This window comes from Podarcis bocagei (genome assembly GCF_964188305.1).
Source record: "Podarcis bocagei genome assembly, chromosome: 7".
Lineage (NCBI taxonomy): Eukaryota > Metazoa > Chordata > Lepidosauria > Squamata > Lacertidae > Podarcis > Podarcis bocagei.
In genome coordinates, this window is record NC_138132.1 from 33,838,888 (window position 1) to 33,855,520 (window position 16,633).

At 47.1% G+C, this 16,633-nt stretch overlaps 2 long non-coding RNA genes across 2 annotated transcripts; one reads left to right on the top strand and one right to left on the bottom strand.

Annotated features, from left to right (window-relative positions):
- Positions 1–215: 215 nt before the first annotated feature.
- On the bottom strand, positions 216–13,164 carry LOC308590249. Its single transcript, XR_014009728.1, has 4 exons — positions 12,342–13,164; positions 7,185–7,384; positions 1,192–1,314; positions 216–739 (listed from the first exon to the last, which is right to left on the bottom strand). It is a non-coding gene; the product is annotated as an uncharacterized lncRNA (long non-coding RNA).
- LOC308590258 lies at positions 13,061–13,506 on the top strand. The gene is made up of 2 exons (XR_014009737.1): positions 13,061–13,124; positions 13,157–13,506. It is a non-coding gene; the product is annotated as an uncharacterized lncRNA (long non-coding RNA).
- The last annotated feature ends 3,127 nt before the right edge of the window (positions 13,507–16,633 follow it).

Genomic DNA, 16,633 nt, shown 5'->3' on the forward strand with positions numbered 1-16,633 from the left:
GGCTTTGTTGACAGTGCATTATATGTTGCAATTGTTTCGCGGATGATTTGTTAATTATTCTATAAGAGTTGTGCTGTGTTTGTGATGGTCTATTAAGTTCTACCTTGTTGTTGTTATTTTGTTTGTAAGCTGCTTTGAGATTCATTTGAATGAAAAGTGGCAAGAATATGTAATAAAACTAATCCGAACAAAAGGTGAAGGCACCTTCGACGTTTCTGATTATCCAACAGTCACTTTTCAGGTAAGTAACATTGTACCTCAGTTTACGAACTTAATACGTTCCAGAAGTCCGTTCTTAAACCGAAACCATTCTTAAACCGAGGCGCATTTTCCCTAATGAAGCCTCCTGCCACCGGTGCCCTTCCACCACTCAGATTCCGTTCTTAGACCGAGGTAAAGTTCACAAACCGGGACACTACTTTCAGTTTTGCGGAGTTCGTAAACTGAATAGTTCATAAGCAGGGCTGTTCTTAAACCGAAGTACCACTGTATTTTATTATTTGAACAACAGGATTTTTCCAAGCAGCATTAATGACAACAATTCCTTGACAGCTGGCCTGAAGAAAGCAGAGAGGAGCATTGTTTGACACACACACCCCTCCTCTGACGCATTTGGAGTTTGGAGGCAGAGCAGGGGAGGAGTGGAGAGCGGGGAACCGGTTGGAGGTCCTCCCCATCTTCCTTTCAACTTGGCTTGAGCTCAGCTCCACCCGGATGCCCTCAACCTCCGCCCTCGTACCTTTAAACACACAGAGGCATGAAAAATAAATGTTACTGTAAAGAGGCAGCAGTGGAAGGCTGGAAAGCAATTAGCAGGCAGAGAAGCATAATTAGTGCTCAGAATGCGAACAGCAGTGAAGAAATAAAGTAGCATTCGGATGCAATCAGGGTCGTGCCTGAATTACAAACCGTTAGCTGAATTGCTAATTAAGCTCAACGAGTGAATCACATCTTATTAAGGGCCCAACACAGGCCTCACTTAACTTGCCGTCCTGCCAGCAGGTTGGCAAAGAGAAGGCGTGGCAGGGGGCTGGCAAGATGTCTGGCATAGTGGGGGAGAAGGGTTCCATGGGGTGACGCTGGCAGAGGATGACAGGCAAGGGCATCAACTCTGCTCAAGGGGTTGAAATTCCCACCAGATTCTCCCTCTGCCCCAAGACTGGCACTGCCAGGCAGCATGAGCAGACTCACCACGTGATGGGCCCAGTCAGAGAGAAGCCATGTGCCCTACTTCACCAAGGGCAGTTCTCGATTTGGAGGCATCCTCTATTTAATCATCTGCCCAGTCCACGTCTGGTTTAAACATAAGGAGTCCTAAGAAGGGAGAGCGGGAGGTTGCCTTGGAGTTGCCTATCTGCATTCAGCACCTGGACAGCAGCAGCTTGAGCAGGCAGACAAGCACATCACCTGGACATGGTCTTCCCCACTAGGGTGAGATGCATTGGCTTTCTATTTAAGTTATAGATTTGCATCTGTCCTTATAAATTCGCAGATGTAAAATTTATGCAAATCCACATTCTCTTTTTTCCCTCAAAATTTAAATGCCTGGCTGACCCTTCTATCGTCTCTCAGTTCCTCAGCACTGCAACCCCCAGCAGAATTCTTTGGGGATTATTTATTCCTGTTTGGCATGACCAGTTTGTTCTTCAGCTGTTCTGCAGGTCCATCTTTATCTCTCTCTCTGTGATTTTCCTGTTCCTTCCTTCCTGAACGTCTGTCTTTTATTCACATCTTCCCTTCCCTCAAACCCATTTAGTTAAGTTTGTGCAGGCTCCTCCTCCTCACTTTGTACAATGTGAAAAACCCAGGGCTGTTCTTCATTTACTTTAACCTTGGCCCAGGACTAGGTGGAACTTGAAAGCCGTTGGAAAGAGAACTTCATTTTGCTTCTGTAAAGGTGAGAACAAAGCTTTGAAGCATTTCAGTCAAAGACCACCATGATGACAAAAGAGATTTAGAGAGGCCCATTTATTTCCTAGGTGCCGTAAGCCCCTCACAGGGGTTGAATCTCCTAAGGAGTTCCACAAGAAAATATTTTATGAAAACACTGATAATATCAGCAGCAATTTATACCAACACTTTACCTCAGAGGTGTGCCAAGTTGAGATTAAAAGAAAAAAGTTTGCCCTAGGTGTGAATGATAGCACATATATCTTAGGATTTTACAAGGCTGACTTTTATTTATTTGGTTTATTTTCTTCCAGCACAGAACCCAAGCCATCATGCATGTGCTTCCAGGCACCAGCCAGACCCAGACCGGCTTAGCTTAAGCCAGATGGTGGCCTGATATGCTTTCACATCCCCTGAGGAGCTATGCTGGGACTGAAACGTTTCTCAAGCATGGCTTCATTGTGATATATTCAGTTTTTAGTTGTTGTTTTAAGATGTCAATTTGCATCCCCATCAGAGCTGTGAAGGATATCACCCCAGTGCTCTGCCAACTTATTTTTCCCCTGACCTACCAGGGATTGCTGGGGATTGAACCTGAGATCTTTTGCATGCCAAACAAACGCTTTATCACTCAGCTCACAGTGCCTCTTTTCAGAAGCAAAACTCAAACCAGAATAAATTAAATAATGAACTTTTTGTTGTCACGCAAAACCAGTTGACTGAGACAGCTGCTGCCTCAACCTGCAGAACAGCAGGGTCAACCTCATTGCTTTGCAATCCACCCCAACCCCGTCTAACGCTACGTTCAGGTTTTTTGCCTGTGTTACTCCAGAAAGGAGTCTTCCTGGACAGGAAAAAATGTATGCTAAAGGAAGGCATGTTTGTTGAAGGGGGAAGGAATCCATGCTTAAATAAATATATTTATTAAAGGGTAAAAGGACCCCTGACCATTAGGCCCAGTTGCGGACGACTCTGGGGTTGCAGCGCTCATCTCGCTTTATTGGCCGAGGGAGCCGGCGTACAGCTTCCAGGTCATGTGGCCAGCATGACTAAGCCACTTCTGGTGAACCAGAGCAGCGCATGGAAATGCCGTTTACCTTCCCGCCAGAGTGGTACCTATTTATCTACTTGCACTTTGAGGTGCTTTCAAACTGCTAGGTTGGCAGGAGTAGGGACTGAGCAACAGGAGCTCACCCCGTTGTGGGGATTCAAACTGCTGGCCTTCTGATCAGCAAGCCCTAGGATCTGTGGTTTAACCTACAGCACCCCCCATGTCCCTAAATATCTTTATTAAGATGAATCAAAATCCATGAAATAGTGAGCGGGTTTTTGAACTCTCCAGAACTCTTCCATCTTTTTGTAAGCTCACTGGGTGATCTACCTCACAGGGTTGTTATGGGGATTAAATGAGGAAGGGGAAGAACCATGTGTCCCACTTTGAGCTTCTTGGAGAAAAAGGTGGGAGATAAATGCAACAAATAAACATAAATGAATAAGAGAAACAAAGTTGTTGCAGAGGAATGGGGTGGGATGTGAAGAATGGATGGAGGAGGACGGTGGCTTAAGGATAAAGCAGCAGATACAGATTTTTTTGCCTTCATATTAATCCACCTTTTCTCTTTATCTTCACCACCCAACAAGCTTTGCTGTCATCCTGCAAGGACAGAACCTTAAACCTTCCATTCAGTTTGTACCACGCTCTGCCTAGCTAAAGTTAGATCATGTCTATATTTCAGAATATTCAACACTTCCTATTTTTACTTTGTTCATATTCTTAATTTCCTGTCTTCCCTTCAAGATGCTAAATCTTTGAGATTAAAGTGCCCTCTTCTGTCTGAAGGCCCCCATTCAGGTAAGCAAAGGAGCAAAATACCCCTACCAGTGATTCAGCTTTTTGAGTCTCATATTCCCACAACAAAGAGTGTTGTGACGCTCCAAGATTAACACATTTATTACGGCAGAAGCTTCCCAGGGTGATCCGGTCATCAGATTTGGCTGCATGCACTAAAACGGGCCCATAATGCTGTATGTGCATAGGAGCATCTGCACGGACTGGAGATCACACTTATTCATTTAAAAATAGCTTCCCGGTGAGAACTAGGAAGTGCCCTATCCAGGCAAAGAGATGGTCCTTTCTGTCCTTTATCCCTGTGTCCCTTTTCCAGCTGCTTCACTTTATTCTTCACACACACACACACACACACACACACACACACACCTGGTTATCAGCTTTTTCCGCCCCGCCCCCTCAACATTCTGTGCCATTGAATTGTTGTAGTGTTCGGGGGAGTGGTGGATTTGTGGAGCGTCTGCAAACCTCAGGGTGAGCCCGAGTCTGTGGATGTTTCCCTTCTGCACATGAGTGGTTTCGGCTCCAGCTCCATGACCAAAGGAAAATTAGACTACAATACTGGAGCGCTGCAATACATTTTTGCAGCATAACTCTGCTGCATGTGCTTTACCTGAGCCTGTGGTTGAGTGAATGGGGGGCAGGGGGAGTTAGCAATGACGACTGTTCTAACTTCCTCTAACTTAAATCTTACTTTGTGCATAATTTTGTTTTAGTTAGTTTTTGAACACTTAAATGTGCAGCCAGTCTGCCTGAAACCATGAGTCTTCTGTATGCATGATTTTGCCTGAAAGCCCAAGAGGGCATTTTAAGTATGGGGGGGTGTGTGTTTTTTTTTTGTTTTTTTTTTGGCCAGACTCACCCTCACTTCTGACTTATCATATTAACAGTAGACTACCTTGCAGAGCTGCTGTACAACACGTTCTCTTTGTAAGCTGCCTGGTCTGCATAATAATAGCAAACTATCCTGCAGAACTGTAGTATGCTGTTCTCTGAACCCAAGCTGCAATAAAGGCAGTGGATAACACCTCAGGGTTGTTTTAACTTACTCTTTCAGCTTCAGCCTAAACCCCAGCCTGCAAAAGGGGCTCTAACACTTCTGGGCAGCACTGGAGGGTTGTTATAAACCAGTTAGAGCCTGACCTGCAATATTCTCTGTGAACTGTCATAAATCACTCACTTCCAGCAACAGCCCCTGCCCACCTGTGTGTTCCTCAGCTTCAGGTTTTTAGTGCTATTAAAGGTTTCTGGACTGCCATAAATTGCAGAATGAAAATGGCTCCAAGTGTGGAAGTGGATTTGGGGATAGCTCTTCAAAATTTAATGAAATTAAGAGAGAACAAGGCAGTGACAAAAATGAGAGGAATTTATGGCGCCCTCTTTGCAAAAGGATGGGACGCAGGTGGCGCTGTGGGTTAAACCACAGAGCCTAGGACTTGCCGATCAGAAGGTCAGCGGTTCGAATCCACATGACGGGGTGAGCTCTCGTTGCTCGGTCCCTGCTCCTGCCCACCTAGCAGTTCAAAAGCACATCAAAGTGCAAGTAGATAAATAGGTACCGCTCCGGCGGGAAGGTAAACGGCGTTTCCGTGTGCTGCTCTGGTTCACCAGAAGTGGCTTAGTCATGCTGGCCACATGACCCGGAAGCTGTCTGCGGACAAACGGCGGCTCCTCAGCCTATAGAGCGAGATGAGCGCGCAACCCCAGAGTCGGTCACGACTGGACCTAATGGTCAGGGGTCCCTTTACCTTTGCAAAAGACTGAAGACACCCTCCATGGATGGAATATGAGATTCTGAATACAACTTTCTTTATGTTGTATTTTGATTGGGAAAGAACTTTATACCCCCCTAAAAGTTTCCTATTATTCCCAGGGAAATTAATTTAGAAAGCACTGCAGAATGTACCATTGCTTTTCTTTCTTTTTTTAGAACCTACAACCATCATTTACCATTTAGACTATCTTTCTATCATCCTCTGGGAAGGAAAGCATTTCAGCTTTTCACTTTATTCATTGTGGGGAAGAAGAGTGGATGGGTTGAAGATGCTTTTGTCAATAGCTTGTGAAGTGATGCGAACAGTTTTCAATGACTGGAGAAGGGAGAGACAATTTAGGGTAATGTGGCATCATTGTGGCAAGGAAAAGAACTTTCCTGTCCTCAGGAAAGGGGAGTCGGTGAGGGTACCAGCAGCTGACTTAGCGGATGGAGAAGATCAAAGATGGTGACCTTCTACCAGCCCTGACAGGTTGCTTCAGCACTGGGGGAAATGGATCAAAGATCCCTCATGGGGGTCTTGGCTCCTGTCAAGAAGCCTTTGACAGAAGCACATCTTTTGATTACCCAAAGTTGGAAAAGCATTACAGAGCTTGGAGATCAAAGCATCGCTACAAAAACAAGTGCAAAATAGCCACTGCTGAAAAATTAACTCATTAAATAAGAACATTAAAGGGAGAAGGAAAACCTGAGACGTTTTTCCTTGATACAACTTTATCCATTTCCAAAATTGGTCAGGAAGGGAGCATGCTGCTCCTCATGTTTAAGGCACATCGGAAGAGACAAGCACTGCAAAGGGGAGCTGGTGTGCAGCTGCAAAGTTTAAAAATGCACAAGCAAAAATACGTAGCACCTCATAATCGTTTTTAGGTACTCAAGCCACAAACTCCACCAGCAAGCTCAGAGCCCTTGACTTGGCCTGGTGCCTTGTCTGGCTCCTCAGATGGAGACTCTGCAGCCTCTGCAATCTTGATTGCTGCTGGGCTCTGGAGTCATGACAGGATTGTGGAGGAAAGCTAATCCCTTTCACTTCCCCCTCAGAAAGCCCCTGTACCTATTTGTCCGCAGTTTGGCAAGCTTAATCCACTCTGGAGGAGCAACTTTGCCTGTATATTTCATCCACTTTGGTCAAAAGGGGGGGGGGAGTGATAACCATTTTTAGATTCCTTGGTATAGTGAGTGGGGAAACCAGAACTTTGTTTTATGCTGAGCAGCTCAGAACCAGAATTACAGATGAAAGCTGAGACAGCACAGAGGGATGCAGAAACAGATTAGGGTGTGTTTGTGTGTGCCTGTGTATGTGATTTAATGCACAGATACAGGGGACCTGTGCTCATCCATAGAAAATACACCTATTTAGGCATAATATATGGTAGCAGAATTTATTAGTGGATTTAACAAGCTTGGCCGCAGTAGTGCCAGAGCACTGCCTGCATGCAGGCTCCAGCTCACTTGCATTTGCTGTGAGCATAATAATCCAGTGAGGCATTTGCCTGTGAATACACATAAAGCAGCAAAAAATGTTCAGAAAAGCAGGAATGTTAACTGAACAAAATGACAGTAGTCCAAATGTTTGTGGGTGGCACACAGAGAGACACACGTGAGGGAGGTAGAAGTTGGAAGAAACCATCTGTCCAGGCAGGAAAAGAATGCCCTTTGCCATCTGCTTACCTGTAGCCTTTGCCTGGTACCCAGAGAGTTTTGCCTGATAGAGGGGTTCAAGCCTGACTCACACAATTGCAGACAACGTCTTGCCACATTACATCTCCTTAGATCAGCTTCCTTGTTGTCCCACATGGGTTGTGAATCTGGCCTGAAAGTTCTCAAAGATAGACAGACCCTTCAGCAGGGGAGGCCATGGGTTTAATCACCTTTTTAAAACAAACAACCAGCTGTCTCCTGACATTTGTTTTAAGGTATTCAAGTTCTCTGCAGCATTCAACAGCAGACCACTTTTTTTCCCACAGGGCATCAGTTGCATCTTACTGAACAATTGATACCTACCATCAGGGTTTTTAAAAACTGTGTTCATAGATTCTTGTCAGGGTGGATGGAGTACACTCTGTGCAAAGCCTCTCATGGTCATTCAGGTCCTGCGTCCAGCATCCTGTTCTCACAGTGGCCATCCAGATGCCTGTGGAAACCTGCAAACAGATCCGAGCACAAGAGCCCTCTGGCCTCATGCGGCTTCCAGCAGCTGGTATCCAGAAGCATAGCTTCCCCCAACCATGGGGTCAGGGCATAGCTGTCAAAGCTAGTAGCCATTGATAGTTCTCCATGATTTTGTCTAATCATAGAATCATAGAGTTGGAAGAGACCACAAGGGCCATCGAGTCCAACCCCCTGCCAAGCAGGAAACACCATCAGAGCACTCCTGACATATGGTTGTCAAGCCTCTGCTTAAAGACCTCCAAAGTAGGAGACTCCACCACACTCCTTGGCAGCAAATTCCACTGTTGAACAGCTCTTACTGTCAGGAAGTTCTTCCTAATGTTTAGGTGGAATCTTCTTTCTTGTAGTTTGGATCCATTGCTCCGTGTCCGCTTCTCTGGAGCAGCAGAAAACAACCTTTCTCCCTCCTCTATATGACATCCTTTTATATATTTGAACATGGCTATCATATCACCCCTTAACCTCCTCTTCTCCAGGCTAAACATGCCCAGCTCCCTTAGCCGTTCCTCATAAGGCATCGTTTCCAGGCCTTTGACCATTTTGGGTTGCCCTCCTCTGGACACGTTCCAGTTTGTCAGCGTCCTTCTTGAACTGTGGTGCCCAGAACTGGACACAGTACTCCAGGTGAGGTCTGACCAGAGCAGAATACAGTGGCACTATTACTTCCCTTGATCTAGATGCTATACTCCTATTGATGCAGCCCAGTATTGCATTGGCTTTTTTAGCTGCCGCGTCACACTGTTGGCTCATGTCAAGTTTGTGGTCAACCAAGACTCCTAGATCCTTTTCACATGTACTGCTCTCAAATCCTCTTTTAAAGACATTCATGTAAAGACCATGTGAAGGAGGACTTGTTTTTGTGTCTTCCAACATTCAGCTTTATATGATGTTCACTAGTGAGAAGGAACGACGTCCTTTCTCTACCCTCTTTCTCCATGCTATATATAATTTTATAAACTTCTAGCATCATGCATGACAAAAAGCACGAGGAAAGGGAGAAGGGAACCACAGCACAGTGGCAAAGCAAACAGCAACCCCACACAAATCAGGCAGTGCTGGACCCCACAGTTTGCACATTGTTCAGAACTGTGGCACAGACAAGGGAAAGAAATGTGCCAGAAAATACATTCACTTCCTCCTTGGAGATGTAGCATGGGGAGAAACCTGCCCACTGGGCTTCCACGATGGAGGGTCAGCCTGGCACAATGCTGCTGGCTGACAGAGTTGAGAGTGGGCATCCCCACTGCTTGCGAGGCTCACAGCGCTAAGGCTGAACTGTTGGGTGAGCAGCTCACCCGCATATATAGTCAGCCAATGTATCCACCCAAAGCAGACTCCTGAAAGGTTTTGTATGCAGCAGATCCAGAGCCTCTCCAGCCAAGCCTCCTCCAAAACACAGCAGCCCCCAAGCAGAGCAGACAATAAAAGCCCAGTAGGGTAATCGAGCTAATAAGCAGAAGCGTTTCTTCCCAAACTTCCCTTGCTCTGTTGAGTTAACGCCGTGTTCTGCCTCTCCCTCTATCATCTCCATTTTGGGGTCAACAAGACCTCCTGCAACAGGGTCCATCAAAGGAGACTGAAGGAGAGAGGAAGGAGGGGCAACACATGGCAGGCATGAGCCACCCTGTTGCCTGTTATTTGTGTGCGCTCCCTTCTCTCCCTTTTTTCCATGGAACAAAGGCAACTGTCAAACAGGCAACAGTGAGTCTCCTTAATGTAGAGATGCTTCCAGCTGCAGGGCCCTGACCTTTGAGTATCCCAGGGCAGGCTTCTCCATGGTTAAAGGAAAGCAGAGTTCTCAGGGCCCCCACCTGCACACAGCAGGGCACACTGCTCCTCAGATGTCTGCAGAAAAGCCTACTATCAGCACAAAGAGGCATTGGCAGCTCCAAAGTGCTGTAAATAATATCAGGATCTTGAGAGTGCTGAAGAAAAAGAGGTGTGGGGAATTATAGTATTGCAGAGTTGGAAGGGGCCATGAGGGTCATCTAGTCCAGGCATTGGCAAACTCGACCCTCCAGATGTTTTGGGACTACAACGCTCATCATCCCTACCTAACAGGACCAGTGGTCAGGGATGATGGGAATTGTAGTCTCAAAACATCTGGAGGGCCGAGTTTGCCTATGCCTGATCTAGTCCAACTGAAGGATTTGCCTGGTGCTTAAATAGAGGCAGCCCTCAACCCTAGAATCTTTTCAACAACAATTCACATAATCTACACAAAGCTGGTAAAACTGTTCCTGGACTGCTCAGTTTCAGTCTACAGATGATAGGGAGGGCAGAAGTAGAATCCTTGCTTTGAGAAATCTAGCATATCACAGAGAAGACCAAGGTGGAACTCTCCCCCTGGACATGTGCTTTTCTCTGCACATCAGAGGCATCATTGTGATAGATGAGCCTTAGTTCATGCAAGACAGACACATAGGCGCCGACTCCATGGGGCCTGAGGGGGCCCGAGCCCCCTCAAAAATTTGATTGGGGGGGCAGAGCCCCCCCCCCCAATAATTTAAGAAAATTATTAGTGCGCGAACCTTCGTGTAAAGTCTGGCGGGCCAGCGCTGCGGCCGCGGCGACATCAAAAGGACTGGAGAGTCCCGAGGAGATTGCACGGCGGGGGAGAGAGAGAGGGAGAGAGAGGCAGGAGGTGCACTCGCTCGCCGCGCGCACGCACACGCAAATACAAACACACCTTTCTATACAAAGGGCCAGGTTCCTACCCGGTCTACCTGGAGGGAGGCGGGCAGGCACGGGGGTCCTGCTCAAGCAAGGAACCGACGCCTACCCGGCCAACCCGCTGCCTTGAGGCAGGAGCAGCAGCTGCGCGGGGTCTTGTGTTCTCTCAGAGGCTCGCGCTGCTTCTCGCGTTCTCCCTCCCCCAGGACTCCGGTATGGGCCCCCCCAATATTTTGTATAAGTCGGCGCCCCTGGACAGACACTTCTCACCTGCCATTTGAATCTTTAAGGTGGAGGGTTATTCTCTTCTTAGAAGACAAAAGTCACATCCTCTCAAGTCAGCTTGCATTGCATATGTATAATAAAACCACAACTTCAGTAAAACACAATCTAAAACACCAACTTCAGATATTGAAGACCAAGAGCAATAACTACAGTGGATAAAAACTTTGACACATTAATGGCTAATCAACCAGCTCACACAAGAATCCCAAACCTAACAGTCTAAAAGTCTATAATCTACAAACCAGCAGCTTCCTTAATATAATCATCTAAACCAAAATGGAAGTGCTGGGTCCAATCACATCTCTCTTAATGGGGGGCCAAAAAGCAGAGCCTCTGAAGCTGATCTTCAGGCAGGATTGCCATGCGTGTGCATGTGTGTGTGTGTGTGTGTGTGTGTGCTCATGAGTGTGCTGAATTTTTCCACAGTATGGATCCCATATTCAGAGTTTACACATTGGAGTACATGGCCCTGAAGTAGAACTTGGGCAGTGTGTGAGGAGGCATAAACAACCTCCACCTGTAGCAGAATAGCTGGATGGGGGATACATCTATACTGGCTATTTGTGGGGAAAGCCATGTGGCAATCCCTCTGGATTAAGTACCGTATATTGTTATGGCCAACCATTCCTTTGTTAGGCAGATTGCTGGTTAATAGTCCAGATAATCAGCTGATTGTCTTGTCAATGGCTGTTAGGAGATGGTTTCCTGAGAGGTGCATTTGCTTGAGATACCCATCAAAAGCGCAAGGAGAGGGGTGTTTGTGTGTTTGTGTGGTATGAAAACAGCAATTTGCAAGACACAGAGGTCACTTCCAACCTGTTTACTGAACGTTCATCCTGATTTGTTACACATTCCCTCAAATAATTACTCAACACTTCCCAGTGCATTTTCCCATCACTTTCCTTACTACAATATCCGCCCTCCATTCCCCACAGGCACCAAGCGAGGCTCACCTGGGCAGGTGCCACCCACCTGCCTGAGCTGGCCTTTGACCCGCCCCCGGCCAGGGAGGACAATGGACAGCCGGCCGTGGGTGGGCCTAAGGCCAAAGGAAAAGAGGCTGACTCCTGGGCTCAAGCCTCTTTTGCTACTCTTCCTTCTGGGATCAAGATCAGGAGTGTATCCAGGCGGCCGGACTGAGGTAAGTAACCAGCCTTCTTTATTTTTGCTTGCATTTGGGCGGCGGGGGGGCCATCGCTCCCCACCGCCACCTGCCCAGTGCCCCTTCCTACCCAGGCGGGCAGCGCGGGGCTCCAACAAGGCCGCGGCTGGGCCTGCTTGCTTTTACGGCGGGGGGGCACTGGGAGGGTGGCACAGGCCTGACTAGGCCTCAAAACGTGGCCTAGCCCCTTTTCTCAGTGGCGGGGCGGCATTGCCCCCGCAGGAGGTGCCTGCTGACCCAGGAGGCTCTGTTGAGATTTAAGATTTAATTTGTCTGTTGAGGCTACAAAAAGACAATTGCCCAAGAGCATGACATCCACAGTCTGGAAGTTGCCAAAGTATGGACACAGTGGCCAAGACAATTCTGTCCAAAAGGAGCCATAGCTGGCAAGGCAGCTGGAACCAGAGATAGGCTACCAAGACCACCTGAGCTTCTGTGACAGCATTAAATCCAGGAGTACCCCAGGAGGGTATGATCCCATCCATAACAGGCTGTCTACCCACTTCCCTGACATGAGAACTCAGAACATGTAACACCTTTCTCTTTTCAGGATTCAGCTTCCATTTATTGGCCCACACTCAGCCCATCACTGCCTCCAAGCCACTGTGGTCTAACACCTCAGCTGCCTCTCCTGATTCAGGTGGAACAGAGAGACAGAGTTGCATATTGATGACACTTCACTTCAATTTTTCTTCTGCGCATGCCATCACACACCCTCTGTGTTCCTTGCTGCTCCCTGCACAGCTCAGGGGCAGGTTGAGGGCAGCACCGGCAAGGCAATGACAGCCGTGTGTAGCCCAGAAACCGAAACCGCCACAACATGCTGTCACATAGGGATAATGAGCAGCCGGCTTGCCAAGTCACACTCTGCAAAGCACCTTGCAGCCTTTTCTACAGGAAACGGAAATTACGACCTTCCAGTTGTTAATCATCTGTAATTTGGACTATTCACCTCCTCCTGGCTATCAAGGCAATTCATTTCAGTGGGCTTCAGAACATGGCGTCTACTCATGGCAACATTCCCTCAGGCCTTCGCCCACCCTACTTTTCTTCTCCAGCACAGGAGGGTGGAGAAACTTCACACTCAAGAGGTCTCACAATTTGTCTCCACCAGCCAGCAGTTTTTTGGTCTCCTTGTTCACCTGACCAGTTCCCAGTTCCCATCCTGCCTTGGCTCAGCTCCAGTATGGCTGGCAGGGCACAAGGAGGATGCTTTTCCTGGGTGGGGATAATGCAAATGAAAGTGGTGTGAGAGAACCATGGTTACCCACAGCCCTCACAGGCAGACTTCTCTGTCCTAGTCTTCTCTGGTCAAACAAGTCTAGCAGGATCTTGATCTCTGGTCAAACAGGTCTAGCAGGATCTTGATCTCTGGTCAAACAGGTCTAGCAGGGTCTTGCTCTTTGGTCAAACAGATTTTGTAGGAGTTTTTGTTGTTGTTCTTATTGCTGCTGCTGCTTTAAAACATTGCAACATCTCTTTGAGAGCCACACACTGCAGCAGGACTGGAGGGAGACCCCTGGGTGTCCCTCAGGCCACAATGATCCTGCCATGCTCCCTTCATCCAAGCCTTTGGAAAACTCGCCCCTGCTCAGCCAAAGCCTCAGAGCAGCAGTCTAGACTTCCTACTGCAGCGGAGCCTCTTGTTTTGCCTCAAAACCCATTCAGGCTCCCTGCTGCACTCGGTGGCTGATTAACGATTTTATTTTATTTTATTGTTGCTCAAAGCTAAAGCAAAGAAAGAGCCCTTGGCCCCCTTTGAAGGCAGCTTCTGCCGCCACTTTTGTCTGGCGTTTACGGCAGATTTGGGCCCCACCAGCATTGGCGGAGAGCGCCAGCCTCTTTCATGGCGCAGTCTGTACAAAGGCGGCGGCAGCAGCAGAGATTAATCAGATGAGCCAGGCAGGGGGTCACTCCCGGCAGGATCACACTTGGCCGCTAATACATGAAGTGCGCAGCCCACAGGGGTTCCGGTTAATTATTCATATTTTAGCAAATCCAGACGTGTGTCGTATTTAAAGTTCTAACAAGTTGTTCCAGTCCCCAGAGCGATGTTCCTCACCACAGGTCCTTCCTCTACCCCCGTCCCCCATTTCAAACCTGTTTCTGCTTTTCTTTTAATTTAATTTTCACCTCCTGCCTTTTAAAAAACATCCTCTTCCTTTCACTGCAGTGCTTTGGTGTGGACAGGGTATATTATAAAATAAAAAAACCTGAAAATTCTGCACCTAATTAATCCCCAATTCTACACCAAGAAAATCCACAGCCTATCTAAGGGATGCAATTAAACCTACGTGTGTGTGTGTGTGTGTGCAGATATTTGCATAGTTTATATAATGTATTCTGCGACATCAGCCTCCACCCACATGGTCCCCTCCAGATGTTTCAGACCACAGCTTCTGTCAGCGCCAGTGGGCATGGCTGTGCTTGCTGGGGCTGACTGTGATCCAGACATCTGGAGAGCCCCCAGTTGGTAGAGGCTAGGCTAAGTCATGGGGAGGAAGCAAGAGTCATGCCTGCCACTGGAGCTCCTCCCCTGAGCAAATGAAAATTGACTCTGCCCACTTCCCTAACCCCCATTTTAAAGATTTCACTTCATGGCCATGAGGACTAGAAACTTGCTTTGAAACAAGGAAAGCTGAGACTCTCACACCTCTGAATTCTGCACCTACATCCATTCTAGGGAGGGATGCATTGTCACACTCTTCTGATGATCTTTGCGTCAGCAGAAGCATTTCTGCTTGCAAGACAGAACAATCTCCCCTCTCTTTCCTACCCTTTGCTGTTCCAGGGCTTCTCCCCACCCTCTAGAGCAGATTTGGGGGAGGACACAGTGGGAGGAGATGGAAGAAGCCCTGTTGGCCTTGAGTTGGCTTCTGCTAGCGTACTGGCTTAGCTGAACCCAGCCCCTAGTTGTAAAGAACGTCAGTCCTAGAAGATAAAATGAGTGTTCCTCTGAGCACATGCAGAGTTCTTTCCACACACCACTGAATCGCTACTGCCCACCTCGCCCTGTCTCAATCATTTGTCTTGAAAGCATCTGCCAATAACATGGTCTGTTCACTCTCAGCAAAAATATTTGCCCTTGCCTCCCAGAGAAGGGAGGCTTCCTTTGCCAGTAGTCTCACAGTGGGAGTGTGGCTGGCTGTGGGGGGGGGGCAGGGGGGGGAGCCTAGGGAAGATGGAGGAAGATCAAAGTACAACCTTCATCTATTTTAATAAGTCAGCACCCAAGTAGAAGAAGAAGAAGAAGAAGAGTTTGGATTTGATATCCCGCCTTTCACTCCCCTTCAGGAGTCTCAAAGCGGCTAACAATCTCCTTTCCCTTCCTCCCCCACAACAAACACTCTGTGAGGTGAGTGGAGCTGAGAGACTTCAGAGAAGTGTGACTGGCCCAAGGTCACCCAGCAGCTGCATGTGGAGGAGCGGAGACGCGAACCCGGTTACCCAGATTACGTGACTGCCGCTCTTAACCACTACACCACACTGGATCACCAAGCCCTAGTGAGAGATCAAAGTCCCTGTTTGAACACTATAGGAACTGGGAGAAAGTGGGGAGATTGGGGAGGGAGAGGGAAGGGGGGCAGGAAGAAAGGAGGAGGTGAGAGATTGACCATGTTATCAGCACGACAGATTTAGGAGCAAGAGTGCTGGCATCTCCCAACATGTGGCAAAGAACTCTGAATGATGTTCTTTCCTGAGCTCATCAAAAGTTTCTTGGGGAACCAAACAGCCAGTACCCCAGTTGATAGCTTCCACTTACAGATGTGATCACTTACAGGGTGGGTGGGCAGCCTGGAACAGAGCTTACAGCAACAAGAAAAGGATGCTTTTACAGATCACCTGTCCAGTTCCTGACACCACAATTTAGGAAGGATATCAACAAGTTGCAAGGGATGAAGAGGCGGGCAGCCAAGATGATGAAGGGTCTGGAAACCAAGCCTTAAGAGGAATGGTTGAGGGAGCTGAGTATGCTGCGCCTGGATAAGAGGAGAATGAGACAAGATATGATAGCCATCTTTAAATATCTCAAGGGATGTCACATGGGAGATGGAGTAAGCTTACACCAGTACAAATAGCGAAAATGTACAAAACCAGGTCAAATATATGCTGGAAATGTAAAGAAAAAGAAGTTACTTTCTATCATATGTGGTGGGAATGTAGAGAAGTTTTTAAAAATTGGGAAATGATATATAATGAATTGGGGGGAAAAATGTTTAAAATGACATTTGTAAAAAAAACCAGAAGCATTTTTGTTAGGGATTGTGGGAGACAAGACCTGCCAAAAAAATAAAGAACTTATTTATGTATGCAACAGCAGCAGCAAAAGTCTTGTTAGCACAAGGATGGAAGAATGAGGGAACCCCAACGAAAGAACAGTGGCAAGAAAAACTGATGAGCTATGCGGAATTGGCCAAATTGACACATAAACTATGTGAAGTCATGACTTCAAAGATTGGGAACTTTTTACAAATTATTTTTTTTAAAAAATGACTTGGACTCCTTGGCAGGTTTTGAATAAACATCCACAAATTTATTAGTAGAAAATATGACAGATAAGGTAATGATATGTACAATTTTTAACATGCAGAAAAAAATAAGCGCAAACAAATCAGAGAAGGGAGCTGAGGGAAGTCTTGGGAGGGAGGGGGAGGGGAAGGAGGATAAAAAGGGGGGAAATAATGTAATTGGCTATTTGGATTGATAATTTGTTTTGTTGAAATTGTTTAATAAAAATATATCTTTAAAAAGAAGAAGAAGAAGATGGAGTAAGCTTGTTTTCTCCTGCTCTGGAGGGCAGGATCTGAAGCAATGGCATCAAGTTGCA